The sequence below is a fragment of the Drosophila subpulchrella genome, unplaced genomic scaffold (assembly GCF_014743375.2).
Source record: "Drosophila subpulchrella strain 33 F10 #4 breed RU33 unplaced genomic scaffold, RU_Dsub_v1.1 Primary Assembly Seq26, whole genome shotgun sequence".
Classification (NCBI taxonomy): domain Eukaryota; kingdom Metazoa; phylum Arthropoda; class Insecta; order Diptera; family Drosophilidae; genus Drosophila; species Drosophila subpulchrella.
In genome coordinates, this window is record NW_023665556.1 from 52,326 (window position 1) to 62,560 (window position 10,235).

Here is a 10,235-nt window from a genome sequence, read left to right on the forward strand (position 1 = left end):
TCGACGCTCCGGATCCTGGGCTTTGGAAAAAATTATTTTGGATATATATATATATAAATATACGTGCACCAAAATACGGCTGTTCTTAGGTATACCAATTCACTTAAACACAAAATATATAGTTATATTATGCCAGAGGCATGCGACTTCTTCAACGGCTGTTCATCATGATTCGCACTTTGTCTATCGATTCGGTTGGTTTAAATGTATTTCAGTGCATGTTTGAATGCTTCCAATGTTTTTTTGTTGATTTTCACTTGTTCTTCAATTGTATTATAAGAGGATATTGGTCTTGGGTTATGCTTCACTTTGGTTGGCTCGATTAACACATTTATATTGCATCACTACTTTCTCCGACGTATGCTATTGGTCGCTACGCCTCTGAACGGATGGCTCCTACAGCTGAACAATTTTCAGGAGCCTGGATGGGGATCACGGGTACTGCGGCTACAAACATCACAGTATGACAGATGTCGTCCTTATTGTTGATCCTCTCCACGTTCTTTGATGACAATGGCGGCGCTGGTCCGACTCCTCAGAACCTTTCGAGCTGCGATTTGTGTCCTCCTCAAGGACTGTTGGATATGGTGGTTGGTCCTGGTGGCAGAAGACTCCGTGGACGACTACCCCAGGGAAAGTCGTCTTCCCTCGGAGCTGCCGGCTTCCGTCAGCAAGACACACAAATGGATTCTCTGTCTAAGCTCTATTTGTCTAAGGTCTTTTATACCAGACTAGAGCTTTTACTTGGCTGCCGGTATGGATCGGATAAACTAGGTGTTCCCACCTAGGATTAATGTTTCTTGATATCTGCTATCTTGGGAGTCAACGGCCGGCTGTTGCCCTTTGCTAGCTACCGGAGTATGGTTACCAGTAGGTTGATCGTGGCCGTTGTTCTGGCCACGCGACACCCGAGAATTGCCGAATTGCATTTTCTTCTGCCTTTACCAGTATGAGTCTGGTTAGTCACATGCACCCCTCCTCCTGTCTAAAGATTCGTCGTTGTTTCTCTATGTGAATCTTTCTATGTGGAGGGCGTACGTAACAGGCTCGAAGTGATCGATGCGGACCGCATGGAATGACTTCGCAAAAGGAATCTGCGTACGACCATCGTTGTCTGTACCGTGTTTCTTCTCCTTTTTAGGCGCCCATTCACGTGTGGCTTCGACCCACTTCTCTGATCAAGAGTCTCATGTTTTATCGGCTGAGCTGTTCGGGCTGATATCTCCACTGCTGTTGCTTTATGTCAGTGGTCGGCAGCGGCCTATCTAGTGAGCATAGGATAGTGTTCTGCCCATCCTCTGCTCGCTCACGTATAACGTAGATGTGCGTATGACTTCGGCATGAGTCTTCGGGTCTTTTTTTTCTCAGCTTCGGCGTGTTTTTTTGCTTCTGCGGCAGAGAATTTCAGTGCAAAACAGAGAAACGTCAGGCGTCAGAGCGCTGCGCGCCAACTTCGTGTTTTTTACACTTCCACTAATGCAAGGCAATCTGTGATGGTATGTGTGTGCCGACCACTGCTTTATGTTAAAGGATGGAATTTGGGTTATGATGTTTCCTCTTTTGATCTAACTGACGACCGATTAAATCACATTTATTAGAAATGTTTGATTTATATGTTTATAAGGTGTAAGAACGTTTGTACTATTAGGAAAGCTTTGTAGTGCTGGGCATGTTTTTCGCAGTACTTTTTAACCAGCGGTCCACTCGGAGACCCTCCCTTTTGAATTCCGCTAACGAAGTTAATGGGGATGTTAGCAGCAAGCCGCCCATCTGGGAGTTCATGTTGTCTTTCAAAAGCTCAACAAATTCATCTTCAGCGATTTTATGCTTCAGTTTGAAATGCAAGTTGTGCATATCGGAGACATAATCGCTGAAGGTTTCGTGCTGTCCTTGCTTGCGTTCCATTAATTCCTTGACTTTCATAAGGTCACTTCCGGTAGTGGAAAATGCTCGTTTCATTTCTTGGGTCAATGAGTAGTAGTCAAAATCGTAATCTTCTGCCTTGTCCTCCATTAACTGCCAATACCATTTCGTGGCTGCACCTGCCAACAGAAGATGGAATTCACGAAAGACTTGTTGGCGACTGAGGTCGTACAGTTCTTGCAATCGGTCTACGCGGAACAGGAAACTTTCAACTGTCATGCCGCGACCGCTTCCGTCGAACTTTAGGTTCCATCTGTCAAATCTGACGTCTTTTGGTCTTGGTCCCTGAAATGATGAGTTCCGATCGATCTCTGGGTGCAGTTGGTGACTCGTCTCCCTTTCATTTGTTCTGGATTGCCTGTGTGACGGGGTGTCCACCCGCCTGGGTGTTCTTAACCGGTGCATCTGGCTACTAAGCATGTCCTGCGTTACTGGTTCCAGAGGCGGGGTCTCTTGGTATATCAAGAAGCTGTCCGTTGGATTCGGAACAGTTCGGGGCGGCGAAGGCAGTCCCTTCTGTTCGGGTTTCCTGGATGTCGGAGACTGCAATTCTGTTATCTGTGCCTTCAGCGCTTCTATCTGGGCACTCATTCCACGCTGCATTTCGTTGCTCTGCCTCAAGAGCTCCATCAATCTTTGTTCACGTCGCTCGGCAGCCTCTAAGTTGTCCTCCTCGTGCCTCTGAAACTGGGGAAGCATACTTGATCTTCCTTTCGGCGGTCCTAGGGGTAGATTCTCCCCACCGGCGTCTCCTTCCATTTCAGTATATTGGTCCAAATTGTTTTCTTCGGACAGGGTATCTACCTGTCCTGGCTGATTCTGTGCGAGCTCCCACGGCTCTCTTTCAGATGAGTCTCCTAGCCTTGGCGCGCTCGCACTCCGGGGTTGGTGGTTGTCTCCGCGCGTTGTTGCTCGGGTCACTCTTCCGGTGCTGGGTTGGAATAGGACCTTCTTCTTGGCCCCCTTCATTTATATTATTTGACCTTCTTTAAAGGCCTCCGCTTTCTTTTTATAGATTGTCACTTTGTGCGAATTAATACACGCACTAAAATTTGTCTTCACTTTTTTTGCGTTTTGGTATAAAAAGTTCACGTGATTCTTTTCAAAACACCCGGTCAGCGACGTATACGCTGAATAAGTCGACAATAAAAATGTTTATAAAATGGGGGTGCTTCTCTCTGCTTCTCAAGTTTCTCTTCGGTCAAGAACCGTCCGATATTTACGCCCCAAAAAAAAACAAAATACATTTCCCTAACTAGGGGTGTTAGCTGCTTCTACACAACGCGGTTCCGCTAAGCTAACATGCCCATACTTTCCCTTTTTCTAGACATCCCAAATGTTCCAAACGGAATGGCTGTGTCTAGATAAGGAATCTGTCCAAAAACCCCCTCCCGCCAGTCGTCGGAAAACGAGTTGTTTGACCGATCATTCTCGGGCTCCACAACCGTCTCCTATTTCTCTGGACGCGAACCAAGCAAACGACCTGACCAACTAGCCTAATACGTTGTGGGGCGTCGGCCAGAGAAACTAAAAATCGTCCACCGCCCAAATATGTCAAGGGAAACAGCAAAGACTCGAACCAAGCAAACGACCGGACAAATGCCCAGTACGTTGTGGGGCGTCGGCTTTGCGTTTCCTGTCAGTTCCCCCACCCCCATTCTGTCCTGGATCGACAAACGAACAGTAGACCCGCACCGCAACTGCTAAATGCGTTACCGTAATGCTTGCGCTCCTGCTCTTTCTGGACTCGATCCAATTCAAACGACCGGGCAAATGCGTAGTACGTCGTGTGTCGTCGGCCAGAAAGCACCTATAAATTGTATTTACGTTAATTTTAACAAGTAGTCGTCGACACTTAGTTATAGGTATAGTATTATAAAAAAAGGATAACTCATAGTTCTTGGTTTAAGGAAGTTCTGGTAAATTTGTCCATGAATAAAACAGAGAAATTCTAAGGTTAAAAATCATTTCAAAGTCAGGCCTCTATTCTGCGACAAAGTTCTGATTGAGTGGCCACTCAACACTGACAGTCACAGAAGTTGGGGACTTTACAGTTATTAATTTAAAGACAAAACAAATAAGTAGGTGCATATTTAAAATTATTTAAGTTCCCTGCTCTATAAAATAGTCAAATTACTCATGGCAAATAAAGATGGAAGCTTTGCCATACTTAGGTGCATCCACTCCGATACCGCAGGCATCGAGATGGTTGACCCTAATAAAATTCCTTAAGGAATATGAAAAATCCTAGCGTTGGGCGCCAATTCTGTTACGTGGGCATATTAGTGCCCGAGTCCTGACTGGGACTTGGGCCGAGGGAGAGGCGTCCGATATTCTGGCACCATTTGCCGGCATAAGCTACGTCGTATTCGGGTCGTGGGATCTTGGTAAGCCTCTCTCCTCTCCAACATAACGAGAATAAATATTAAAAGTGCCTGGAAAATAATATTAGTTCGTAAAGTTCGTCAGTCGTTAGTCCACACTGCCCCACAAGCTTAGCTGTAGCTTGATCGCAATACGATCGGGCTGTGTTTTGGCCATATTCCCTCCCCTTCACACATTCGTGTGCCAATGGATCGTCGCAGGCCGCGCAATACGATCCCCTATTGTCAAGGTTGTCCGTCAAAAGTTATGTCATTGTTCTTGACCTACTCTACTTTTCGCGTCAGCACACCCCCTTAATAAAGCTTTAGCACACCATGATTTCGAATACTTTTTCACATTACAAATTTATTGGATAATATTTAGGTCGGCGTGTGCCGGTGTTGAGTAACATAATTTTGGCTAATTCATATGGGGGTTACATTAATTTACAATTATTGTTTTGGCGGAGAGTATCGAATTTACCACCGGTGAAGGTGCACACATCAGCAAAATGCTGACTATTCACGACTACAAAACGTCGCTCAGAGAGCTCTTGCAATTGTACATACAACAACAAGGCTGATACTCGCCGCTGGAAAAGCTTATATTAGTCTATAAAACTGTAGGATACTGCACGGATATTTATATATGTATGTTTATAAGAAAGGAACCGTGTTCCGACAAACTTACCCCCTCTTTAAATCCTGGGCGATGAGATCTCGACGCTCCGGATCCTGGGCTTTGGAAAAAATTATTTTGGATATATATATATATAAATATACGTGCACCAAAATACGGCTGTTCTTAGGTATACCAATTCACTTAAACACAAAATATATAGTTATATTATGCCAGAGGCATGCGACTTCTTCAACGGCTGTTCATCATGATTCGCACTTTATCTATCGATTCGGTTGGTTTAAATGTATTTCAGTGCATGTTTGAATGCTTCCAATGTTTTTTTGTTGATTTTCACTTGTTCTTCAATTGTATTATAAGAGGATATTGGTCTTGGGTTATGCTTCACTTTGGTTGGCTCGATTAACACATTTATATTGCATCACTACTTTCTCCGACGTATGCTATTGGTCGCTACGCCTCTGAACGGATGGCTCCTACAGCTGAACAATTTTCAGGAGCCTGGATGGGGATCACGGGTACTGCGGCTACAAACATCACAGTATGACAGATGTCGTCCTTATTGTTGATCCTCTCCACGTTCTTTGATGACAATGGCGGCGCTGGTCCGACTCCTCAGAACCTTTCGAGCTGCGATTTGTGTCCTCCTCAAGGACTGTCGGATATGGTGGTTGGTCCTGGTGGCAGAAGACTCCGTGGACGACTACCCCAGGGAAAGTCGTCTTCCCTCGGAGCTGCCGGCTTCCGTCAGCAAGACACACAAATGGATTCTCTGTCTAAGCTCTATTTGTCTAAGGTCTTTTATACCAGACTAGAGCTTTTACTTGGCTGCCGGTATGGATCGGATAAACTAGGTGTTCCCACCTAGGATTACTGTTTCTTGATATCTGCTATCTTGGGAGTCAACGGCCGGCTGTTGCCCTTTGCTAGCTACCGGAGTATGGTTACCAGTAGGTTGATCGTGGCCGTTGTTCTGGCCACGCGACACCCGAGAATTGCCGAATTGCATTTTCTTCTGCCTTTACCAGTATGAGTCTGGTTAGTCACATGCACCCCTCCTCCTGTCTAAAGATTCGTCGTTGTTTCTCTATGTGAATCTTTCTATGTGGAGGGCGTACGTAACACATCTTAAACTTAACGTAGCACTCACCTGACTTTATTATATTAACTTAAAGAGACGATTAAAGTAACTCTGCTGCGCACAATTAAAATGGATGCTTCCCTTTCAATCACTCAAAAAGAATGCACCAAGTCTTCTTCTCACCCCTTTACTCGATTGCCTTTGTTTTCTCTTCGCTGTTGGCGCGTGCCACTGCACTTATACCCTTTCTAAGGCGAAATATATCCGACTATATAATTTGTACTTCTTCAGTAAAAAATACAATACGAATTTTTTAAAAATGTTAATACTAATACTACTAATGTTTTAAATATTGAAATCAATTTTAACGGATTAATTTTCTATAATTACACTAAAAAAATATATTGTAATAAAAATGTATAATAAGTAAACATAACATTATAAGTAAATCTAAATTACTTAATTTTACTATAATCAAATAATTTACTTTTATAAAACAATAAAGGTTGTATATTTACGATACACATGTCGCTGCTCCACGAAAATTTTTCCGCCGAAATATTAGTCGCTAGCCGAACATAACGGAGAGACGCAAAAAAAAAAAGCGGACCGGCCGAACTTTGTCTCTGCGAGCGCGGAGTGCAGGCAGATTATAAGACAAGAAAGAGAGGGAAATATCCGAATATCTGCCTCTCTTTGTTGCACGATCGTTTTCGTGGGCAGTCTTCTACGGCTGCGCCGACTGCTCTGCTGACGTCAACAGCGGCACAGCGTTTTAGGCATAAAAAAAAAACAAAAAAGCTTTTTGCCTTGAGCCATGTCACCGCGTCCCTACTGCAGAACTGAAGGGGTCTTTTTGTTAGTTAAGAAATTTCTTATGTTCATGAAGTTAATCCAATTGTGACTAGCGTACTATTTTAAAGGTATTTTTTGTACTTGTTGCGTTAGGAAGAATAAAAACCAAAATTAATAAAATATGCTTAGGAATTTTGTACAATAAACTTAAAGGTATGTTGGTGAACATGGAGTAGATTGAATTGGGTGGGAGAAGGGGCCATGTAAAGATGGGTGGGACCTCCAGTCCAGCAGGATGGTCCAGACCATGACCACGCCAAATGTCTGTAGCCAAATTGTTAATTGAGTGTTTGAAGATGAACTTGTAAGTTACGGTGCAGGTGCTAGTGTTGTTAAACGTCGGTTTAACATTTGTGTGAGTCCGACGTGGAATTATGTAAGTATGTGATCGGGCAGGATTCGGGGAACCACGGGCCCGGAAAGTGAGCTAGCCTGGGAAAAACCCGAAATATCACGCAGGACCAACTAGGTCCATAACAAGTCGTGACATCGTCGTCATTGTCGTCAAGAAACCGGTACCTGTTTTCCTCCTCTATAGGGAGGAGGGAGTCATTGCCAGGATGCTGGGCGACTTTCTGCAGTATCAGCGGAACAACCCCGTTTCCATTTCGGACCCAGCTTCCTCCTCAAGGCCAATGCAGATGGCGCGAAGAAGCGCATCCGCATCCGCGAGACTAGAAGGAAGCTCTTAACTACTTATTTACATAGGTAAACACATCCAATGATCATTCCATTTATTTTTAGTTTAATTTAATAAATTAATTTAATTTTTAAAATTGCTCCAACAAAACCTGCTTGACAGTGAGACATTTTACATGCATTGCGGATGAACTTTGAAAACTTCGTTCACACTACAAAGAATACGATTTTTCGACTAGTGAAACTCTTTGTTGATCTGAGTACTAGGCATAATTTTCGATGAATGATCGTTGGCCACCGCCGAATAAACAATTTATTCTTACAGTGTTCATAAAGCGTCGAAAATAAAATAAATGGAGGAAAAGCGCTAAAAACCATACCGAAAACGACTGCAGCAGTTCAGTATAGATGGAAAAGTACTCCTAATCCAATCAATGGAGGGTCGACCAGTATTGTCGAACTCACAGGAAGCATTGGAGGTCAACAGGAGAAGCCCATTAGGAAGGAACGTGCCGAGAATGTCTGCTCTCTATAAGGCCTTCTTGCAGACTTATACTCTTTTTTACGTTGTACTTATTTATGTATATTTTTAACAGTAATGCAGTCTCCGACAAGCTCTTCGTTGGGGAATCGCTGGACTCCATCAACGTTAGCAACTTGACAGCTAATGCGGAGATGGGGAGCGCGCTGACGGATGATTTACACGAGGAATTTTATTCATAGGTAAGTTTCTCCGTTGATGTAAGATTTTATATTAATATAATTATATGTGTGACTTTATAGGGAGAAAAAGACGCTATTACCAGCCATTACCAGGATGCTATGCGAGTACCTACAGCACCAGCACAAAAGCCCAGTTCTCAATCCGAATCACACACCTTCAAGGCCCATATTGGCTGCGTCGGGAAGATGCTGCCAAGGTGGAAAAGATGACATATCTTCTTAACTACTAATTTACATAAATAAAAACACGTTGACATTCCAAATATTTTTATTTTAATTTCATACACCAGCAGTCTCGTCTTTTTAAAATTGCTCCAATTGATTTGCTTTTCGTTTGTCAACAAACCGCTGCTTGATAGTAAGACCATGCTAATTGCATTGCGGGTGAACTCTGAACACTGTCTCCGATTAGAATTCGAGTTAACCCACAAAATTTGTACACTACTAATGTGCCGAAAGAACTTAATTAGCCAAAATTTATTCATAACCAATAGTGCAAAAGTCCAAGAAAACGGCTTCGTACTGTCAATTAGCAAACCTTTTTTAACGTTTTCATCTTGTGTAAGGAAAGTCGGAACATTTTTGCTTAAGAGTTAAATTAAAAACAGACCAAATAGAAGTGCTTCGTGAAAAAAAACATTTCAGGGCTTGGTCGATTCCCTGCAGTTCTGGAGTCAGGTCTCGTTAACAACACTGCACTATGGGGACTTTGCCCTGTTTTTTTGGCATAAATCTGTTTTTCAAAAAGTGTTCAAAATTGCGAAAAGTTGATGCTATCGAATTAAGAACAGATCAAAATGTTATGTTACATAACAAAAATGTTAACTTAACAGGCCACTGTTAAAATAACATATGTCAAACTCATCTGCTGCAAGCGAACAGCACGTGAGTACGTTGAACGTAATTTTTTTGTGAAATCTTAAACTAATATCTTGACCGCAAGACATAAATCCTTCAAATTTGAAATGGATATTCATTCTACATGTGTGTACTATATGTGTGTGTATTTTTCAAACAATTTATAAATTTAGCAAGTGATGTCTTGGTATAACTTTTTAAATGAAATTCCCACTTTGAATAGAGTTTACAAAAAATGTTAAAATTTGTTGAGTGGGTATGTTAGACCAAAGACCATAGAATAACAAGATGCGTAACTAGGAGTAAAAAAATGTACACAGGCGGGCTCATTTTTGCAAAGCAACCCTTACACGTATAGGAATCTATTTTTAGAATGCCGTTGCTTTGCTTCCTTCTCTCTCCCTCTCTCTTGCTATCTCGCTCACGACACTCCGCGCTGTGAAAAAGTCAAAATCCAATTTTTGTCTCAATTGTCGATTCTTGAATTATGTTGACGAAAAGGAATCGATCTAAAAGACGCATTGCTCAAGCGACTTATAAGCGGGCTGTGGCGCTCTGCGTATGTTGGTGACCCGCGGATAATGGATTTGAGTTCCATGGTCGAGTCAACTCTGAGGCTGGATTCAACTTAATATTTTTTTATATTTTTTTTTTTATTTTAATATTTTTTTAGCTGTACTTTTTTGACAATTTTTTTTTTTTAATATTTTTGATAGATTTTTTAGTTTTTTAAAATTTATTTTTTGGTTTTTTTATTTTTTTTTAGTTTTTCACAAATAGATTTTTTTGTTTTTTTATTTTTTTTAGTTTTTCACAAATAGATTTTTTAGTTTTTTTTATTTATTTTTTTATTTTTTTTAGTTTATCTTACTTTTTTTTAAAATTTTTTTTATGTTATTTTAGATGTACCAACTTGGACTTTAGGAATTAATCGCTCCTATAGATATATTTTATTTTGGGTAAATTACATATCAAAGGTTTTAATAAAATATCTAATAACAATCAATCAAATCGATGATATTATTGTAAGCATCTATTATCGATAAGTGACACAAACAATCGACCAAAACATCGATGATCGATTTTCAATCGGCCATTTTTTAAAAAATCAAGTGAAACTTGCTGAATACCATGGAGATTGTTTAAAACACCA